Here is an 8,745-nt window from a genome sequence, read left to right as displayed (position 1 = left end):
TTCTAAGACTTTCGAGCATGATCTTCAAAACCTCAAAATATGTTTTGTAAGACTTTCGGGCATAATCTTTTAAGACCTCCGGGCATAACCTGTAAGACCTCTGAGTATAATCTAAAAAAAAAAAAAGTTTGAAAGAAATATGACTTTTTTATGAAATTTTGATTCTCATATGAGGAAAAATTTAGATGAAAAAAATGATTTCAAAAAGTGTTGGTAAACCTTGTTAAAGAACTCTTCCAGTTTTAAAGTTTCGTAGCCTCTATTTAAAAGAGTTTTTTTCACCACAAGGTAAGAATCTTTGATGTGAATCCTTGAGACATTGAATTTTAGACTTGAACTTTTCAAATGAGAATCTTTAAATCTTGGATATGAATCTTTAAGACTTTCAAATGTGAATCTTGAAGACTTATATAAATCTTAAGAATTTTTCAGTAAGAATCTCGAATCTTTGATTTGAATATTTGAATGAACCTTTGATCTCATTCAGATAAAAATCCTTTTTACATTTTAAAAGTTATTGAGACTCTATTGAAAAGATCCTTTTATATTTTTTTCAAAGTTGTGAAGCCTCTATTTGGTGGAGTGTTTTCATGTTGAGATTTGTATGACCTCTGTGCATAGTCTTTAAGAGCTCCGGGCATGATACGTATGTCCTCCGAGCAAGATGTTTAAATTTTTAAAAGTTATTGAGCCTCTATTGAAATGAGCCTTTTATATATTTTTTTAAACTTATTGAGCCTTTGTTGAAATGAGCCTTTTATATTTTTCAAAAGTTATTGAACCTTCATTGAGATAAGCTTTTTATGTTTTCTAAAAGTTGTTAAGCCTCTATTGAGATGAGCTTTTTTAAATTTGCAAAGTTGTTGAGCCTCTAATTAAATAAGTATTTTATATTTTTTAAATTTGTTAAGCCTCTAATGAGAAGAGCTTTTTATATTTTTCAAAAGTTATTAAATCTCTGTTTAGAGGAGTTTTTTATATTTTTAAAAGTTATTGAGCCTCTATTTAGAGGAGCCTTTTATGTTACTTAAAAAGTATAAGCTTTCATTAAAAAAATCTTTAAAAAAATGTCGAGTAAGTTATCCAGACGTAATGGATGTCTATGTTTTTACACAATTTTTGTTTCATAAAAAATACGCAAAGAAGAGCAGCTATAAACACACAACCCTATTTAGTCTGGGGTATTTTTTAATTTAATTTTAGGGTTTTGTTTAGTTTAGGATTATTTATTTTGTTAATTAATTAATTTATGGTTTTTTTTTTAAGAAAAAAGAGAAGTGTTTGATTCAGTTTGAAGTCTAGTGTTCTAATTGAAAAAGGGAATGTATTGATTTGAGAGGTGGACTTGGATTAAAAATCCAAAGTTGAATTTGATTAAAAGATTCAAATGAAGAAAACCTTTTCCTATTGTAATTTGGATTAGAGGCCTACAAAAAGACCCCCATTATGATCAATTAGAGACAATCAAGAATCAATAAAAAAAAAATTAAGAGAGAATAGATCATATAAAAAAGCAAAAATTAAGAGTTTTTTTTTACTTTTTTTCTATTTTTGGGTTTAGTTAATTAGGACTTTCTTTTGAGAAATTTGGGTTGGGAAAAGAAGTTAAGAAGAAACACATGAAGAGGCTACAATGGCATTGCTGGTAAGAAAATAAAGCAGTCCAGGCTTGAACAAAGGCATTAATTAAAGTGGGCAAGTACCATTATATAGAACCACATCACAGATCCCACCATTTTTTAACGAAGTAATACCCACTCGTGATTTGGTTTCTTTGCTTTAGGTTTTTTTTTTTTGTCGTTTATTTAATTTCATTCATTTATTTTTTATAGTTTACTATTTCATATGTATGTAATTTTTGTATATGATTTTAATTATTTGAAGAAGATAAAGAAAGTTTAATTTGATAAGAAAAAATTAAATGTATTTTTTTGGAATAAATAAAAGTTCAACCAATGATGAAATTCTAAGAAAGTTATTGATGTGTAATTTTCTTAGGAATTTCTAAGTGAGAGAACTTTTCTAAATTCGATTAAAATGTTGGAGGATTTAGAAATTGATCTCAATATAAGAAATTTTATTTATTTCTAATTTGAAAATTTTAAATTGTAAACAAATTGTGATGATTTTATAATTGATTCAATTGTGATTATTTGATTATTGTATTTTATTAAATTTTGTATTTGATTATTGTATTTTATTGGATTATGTGTATTGAATTCCATAAAATATTGAATAAATTCGATGACAGAGCCTCTTCAAGTAAACAAGTGTGTTACTTGAATACTCTTAAGTTAAGAAAAATTTTTAGGGGGTCGACTAAAGTGTTGAAGAAAACCTAAACTATATCTAATATTTTAATATTAAAATTAATAAAATATTAAATAATTAGAAATAAAAGTTCATTTTAATAAAGGCTAAAAAAATAATTTGAGATTAATTGGCATCATTTTAAGATAGTTATTGTAGTGGTGCTATAACTTTCTTTATATGTAACTAAATTCTCGAACCTAGATTTATTTAGAAGACCAAAACCTATTCTTTTTAAGGATCTTTAGTCAAGCTTAAGATCTTCTTAAAAGGAATAGATTCACTTAGGTGGCCAATCATACTAAGTTAAAAAAATATTAGTGGTGACTCCATGTTTTGCATTTAATGGGTGAGTTCTAAGACATACAAATTATGATAGTTGCAACTTACCGTTTAGTCTAGGTTAGTTGAGAATTTTTAGTTTTGCAATGTTATTTGTATCTTGCATTTTTATCACTTCAATTTTACTTCAAATTTGTTTTTTTCCTTGATTTAACTATTGTATTTTACATTTTATAGCATGCATTTTCTTTTTGCTCTTTTTCGTTTTCTCATTTACTTAGCTTTATATTTTTATACTTTATTCACTTTTATTTTCATAGTTAATTTTTATGCTTTTTTTTATTAAACCAATTTTAGAAGGATATGGGGATAAAAGGTACTTAGTCTAGGAACTTCTTTAGCTAATCCTCATGGAATCGACATCTTGGCCTTTTGGTCACTATTATTACTTGTACAGTCTATGCACTTGCAAAATTATCTGATCAATAAATCTAATGATGCAAATGCATGCACATATAGTAAAAGAAAAGGGTTAGTAAACATAATATATGCAAGGAACAAAATACAATTTAACAAGTGGAATAGTAATAAATGTTCCATCATGTGTTGTATTTAGGATTTTCTAACAAAAAAGGTGGGTAGGGCTTTAACTTAGGTTTGAATCCTTAAGGTTTATTTACATTGTGGGTTTAAAGGTTTGACAGTTTAAAAACTCCTAAATTATTCCTTACATCATCGTCCATTATAAACTAATAAAGCATCCAAATCCCTATTGACCATTATAAGCTCAAACAGAAAGAGTTCAATTTGTGTGAGAGTTTTCTCTAGCTTACTCAAAGTTTATTACCTCACGAGAATGTAGGTATTTGTTCCTTCCTAATAAAGGACAAAACTTGGCTTTAAAGCTTATGCATGAATGCATGTGTAGTGTGTGAAGGAACTTTCAAATTCAAATAATCAAATAAATTGTACACAAGAAAAATTAAAATTTACAAAATAAAACAAATTAGTACAAAAAATTATAAGCTACAAAATAAACAAATGGGTTAGTGTACATGAAAAATCATAAATAATCACAAAACAAAAACCATCAAAGCAAGGCTTAAAATAACACATAATTAACTAATGGCTTGATTCTCTAATGTCTCCAGTGGAATCACAAAACTATCATAATGTTCAAGTACGAGAACCTGCTCATTAAACACAAAAAATATGGTCGTCATCAATCTTTTTTTGCCTAAGTGTGATTAGCCACAAATGTGAATTAATAGGCTCTGATCTATATTAACAAAACTAAGTTCGGGAGTTAGTTACGTGTAGTGAAGGTTTTATCACCCCCACTACGCCCAATATTGATACCAAATTAGTCTTATGTAATATTGTCTAAGCTTTAATTCAAATGGTTTTTTATTCCTTTTTATTTATTTACAAAATATTAATTACAAATAATGACACAATTATATTTACAACTTTCTAATTATAATACTAAAAATATAATTCAATTTTTATTTACATAAATTAAATCAATAAATCAATAGGAAAAAAATAAAAAATAAAAACTGAATAAATAAGTATATAAATGAGTAAAATAAACTAGCAATACAAAATAATTTCATAAAAGAATTACTATTACAAATATTATCCCAAACCACATTAAAAAAACAAAGAAATAAAAATAAAAGTATATCTAACTAATGCTTTTGGATCAACCTGAAATAAAGCCTACTGTCAAGAAAATTTTTGCTTGACTCTATTTGCTTTAATTTTATGTATATGATTTTTTTTTTTTGGTGATTCTCCTTCTCTCTCTGACTGAGAACTTCTTTTTCAAAATTTAAAAATTTGTGTTGCTTCTTGATTCTTTGATTGTTGGTGATTTTTTAATTGAGAATTGGGCCTTTTATATAGGAATTGAATCCCTTTTCAATTTGAAAAATTTTAATATCAATTAAATCTATCAAGATTTTGTCAAAATTTCTTTTCTTTGTTGTAAAAACTTGATTTCCAAGAATTACCAAAATCAAACTCAATCTTTAAATTTCAAATCTAAATAAAATTACAATCTTAAAAAAATCAAGATTTAAATTATTATTTATTTGTCAAATAACAAGACATAAATAAAAATAAAAGTACTTTTAGGTCTTTTTATTTGGACTTAAAATTAATGGCATAATTAAAAGTCTGATATCAAATTAAAACTCAAGGTTAAATAATATTGAAAAGATTGCAGACAAAATTATGTATCTACAATGATCATTTTACAATATTAGACAGGTATAGCAATAGAATACCTTTGGAGATTCTAAAATTTGTAGATCTAACTTTTTGTTTTCATATTTTTAATTTTTATTATTTATATTTTAGGTTATTTTATTTTCATTGAAGGGTAAAATGATCATTTTATAATATTGCATAGGTGTCAAAATATAACCACTTTGGGAAGTTTTTAACATATATTTTTAAATTTTTTATCATTAGCATTTTAAGTTATTTTATTTTGATTAAATGATAAAATGGTTATTTTTATAATGTTAGACATGTGTCAAAGTATAATCTCTTTGGAAATTCTTTTAATATATTTTTTATTTTTTATTATTAATATTTTAATTTATTTTATTTAATTAAAAGATAAAATAGTTATTTTATAATATTGAAAAGGATAAAATAATTATTTTACAACGCTAGACAAGTGTGACACTCTAATTCTTTGGAGATTCTTTTAATAAAGGATATAGATAAACCATTAATGTAATTATTTAATAAATCAATTAATAGATAAATAACTAAAAACCATAAATAAATAATTTTTAATTGTAAAACATTATTATTAATTTTTAATAAATTTACTATTTGATAAAAAAAATTAACTCATAAATATAAAAAAATGGCAAAAAATTTATAATATACAAATTTTAATATAATATTTTTAATGATTATTTTATTTCTAACTATAATTTATTTTATCATTATCATTACATTTGCATCTAATTACATATCTCACTAATGATTTTAATCTCATCATTATAATAATTAATTTCACATCTACCGTTATTTTCAATTTGATTGGAGATAATTTCATATCCCATTTAAATAGAAAATTTTTTTTTTTTGCTATTAAAGCAACCAAGTTGGGGAATCATGAGGCCTTTCTATGCACTGGAATTGGATTATTCATATTTTAGTGAATCAAGGATTATAAGCTGTGTTCGGTTGGCATTCAAGTCAGTCATATTTTTGCTGCCTTTTATCTATACGAGTTATAGATATTAATCCAAATTTACATTAATCGGTAGTGAATAGTTGTTAAATAGTCGACAGAGAAGCTGAGACGCACTGACAAATGAAACAGTAAAGAAATTAATTTATGTTTGGAAAGTTGTATTTCCTCTGTAGCCTGAGCTTAATGGCTGATTGTGCAAGCAAAGCAAGCTCTACTCTTATTAAAACTATCCTCTCAGCATTAATTTTATAAGCTCCTGGTAGTTGCTCTACTCTACTAAATACACCTCTCTAACACCTTTAATTTCTTTATGTCTCCCCACCTTTGTCTGTCACTAATTTTATTATATATTTATTTTCTTCTCTTCTTTGCTTCACTTCGAAAATTCACCATTTCCTAAAGTACTAACTTTACTTGTAAAACTCTCACTAGAATTTCAAATGTATGTTCTCTTTCTCTCTTACTCTCCTTGTGAAGAAAGACTACCTCCATATTCTGCTTTTCTCATCAAGCTGGCTTCTATTTAAAGTCCATCATTTCAGAGCATCCGATGTCATAATCTATAATCCCTTTTCTAGTGTTGTTTTCTCTAGTTTCATTTCTCAAACCCATTCTATTCTCCTGTATTCCAAGAGAAATTGTCATTGATTTTGTCAGCAATCTCCACATATTTTTGGTTTCGGCTAGCAGCTTCCATCAATTTTCTTAAAAATAGAAACAAGTAAAAGCAGTCCCGCAGAAGCGGAGACTTAGTACTTGATTAAAGCAACAGCCTGGTGAATGTTGTCAGAGAGAGAGATGAATGAAACAAGCCCTAGAAACGATGGAGCAATTGCCCACATTATCCTTTCTTCAGGAGTCCAACTATCTCCCAGCGCCAGCGGACCGCCGTCCCCAAGCACGGAAGAGAACCAGGTTGGAGCTAATAATTACAAGAAAGTGGTGAGGTACAAGGAATGCCTCAAGAACCATGCAGCAGCCATTGGAGGAAACGCCACAGATGGGTGCGGAGAGTTCATGCCAGATGGCGAAGAAGGCTCCATTGAGGCGCTCAAGTGCTCAGCTTGCAACTGTCATCGGAACTTCCATCGAAAAGAGATAGAATGTGACTGCCCCTTCTATTCTTACCACTCCACGGTCCTCACCGACAGTAATCGAAAACTCATCTTGGGTCCTCACAATTATATTTTGGGATCACCACAAGGGTACCCTGCAACAGGTACCCTGATTTCCTCAAGGGTAGAACCGCCTCAGCCGATGATAATGTCGTACAAAGGAGGGCCAATCCCTTCAGAAACAGATGAGAAAGATAATGGAGGAGTTGCAGCAAGGTCAAGTGGAAAGGTGAGGAAAAGGTTTAGGACCAAGTTCAGCCAAGAGCAAAAAGAAAAGCTGTTCAACTTTGCAGAGAAGGCTGGATGGAGAATTCAAAAGCTGGATGAGTCTGTTGTGCAGCAATTTTGCCTAGAGATTGGAATCAAGAGGAGAGTCCTTAAGGTGTGGATGCACAATAATAAACAAAGCTTGGCTAAGAAAGACAATATCTCCTCGGGTTGAATTAATGTTTGAGTAACTGTACCACCTAGTATCATTCCACAGTTTCACAAGCTGCACTTCCCCCCCCCCCCCCCCCCCCTCTTTTCACTTTTATTTTTATTTTTTTATCTTTTTGAAGTAATGGTTAAAAAAGCTTTTGATTAATAGGGCCAAACTTGCATACTTATAAGTTAGTTTATAATTAATACGAGTATGTGACCCTCTGCTCTACTTGTGAATTTATAAGACCTATACAAGTTTGATCCATAGCATTAATTAACAGCGCGAAACTTAGATAAGCTTCTTGGATCAAGCTTATAAGGTATTCCATAAAACAAATAAAAAATAACAACAAGCAAATTAAAATTAAATTTATAAATAAAAAAAACTAAAATAAGATTAAATTCAAATAATGAAAAAATCACGTAAATGCAAAATAAACAAAAAATAAAAAATAATATTTATACATAAAACTTTTCATCCATAATTAATATTAAATGGTAAATACTTTATCATAATTAATTTTCAATAAAAAATATCTATTCAACTAAAATGTCAAAATTTATTTATTTCAAATTTTGTGTACTTAAAACATTGCATAAAATGATAGATACGATAAGATAATTATTATCTTATATCATATTTGACATGCTTCAAAAAGGAGAGATTGAATTATAAAGAGGATTAATCATTCTCTTAGTATAAAATAATTAAATCTGATTCAATCCTTTCAAAATAAAAAGGACTATTTTTAATAAATGGTATTAAATTTAATTACCTATTATATTTTTAAAATTATAACAAAATAATCTAAATCATTAGTAAGATTTCAACTGTTATGCAATTGTTGGTTGTAGTTCAAAAATTTTCTTCTCATTTTTCATTTTTCATTTTTCAATTTTCAGTTTTCATTTTTTTTTTTTTACTTTCCACCATTACTGTCGACCAGATTTCATGATGACATAGGGGATTAGGAAAGAAAAAAAAGAAAAATTAAGAAAATGTTTTTTTTTTATATTTAAGGAAAGTAACAATTCAATTTATTTTTTAAAAATATTTTTAAAAAAGCAATTTTTTTGAAAAAAATAAATTTAACTTTATATAATTATAAATTATATTTTTTAGTTTTAAAATTTGAATTACATTTATAACTAAAAATTCTAAATTTAAATTATATTAAAATTAAGGAAGAGTAATTTTGATTTTTGACCTATAAAAAAAAAGTCATCCTACTACTAACCTTACATATAAACATGTTAAATGAAAAAATATTGTTTTTTTTTCTCTAATCCTTGCATAAATTAATACAAAATAAGATGATGTTATTCAATCCAATCTTAGTTATAATCTTATCTTATCCTATTTCATTTATAATCTTGTTTATCAAACATTCCCTT

The 8,745-nt window shown here is 27.1% G+C and overlaps 1 pseudogene; it reads left to right on the top strand.

Moving 5' to 3' along the window:
• Nucleotides 1-6,215: 6,215 nt before the first annotated feature.
• Nucleotides 6,216-7,567, top strand: LOC111292843 (zinc-finger homeodomain protein 2 pseudogene; annotated as a pseudogene).
• The last annotated feature ends 1,178 nt before the right edge of the window (nt 7,568-8,745 follow it).

The sequence above is a fragment of the Durio zibethinus genome, chromosome 10 (assembly GCF_047325235.1).
Source record: "Durio zibethinus cultivar Kanyao isolate XHJ-2024 chromosome 10, ASM4732523v1, whole genome shotgun sequence".
Classification (NCBI taxonomy): Eukaryota; Viridiplantae; Streptophyta; class Magnoliopsida; order Malvales; family Malvaceae; genus Durio; species Durio zibethinus.
The sequence above is the reverse complement of the archived record's forward strand: the minus strand, read 5'-3'. Positions and strand labels throughout refer to the sequence as shown.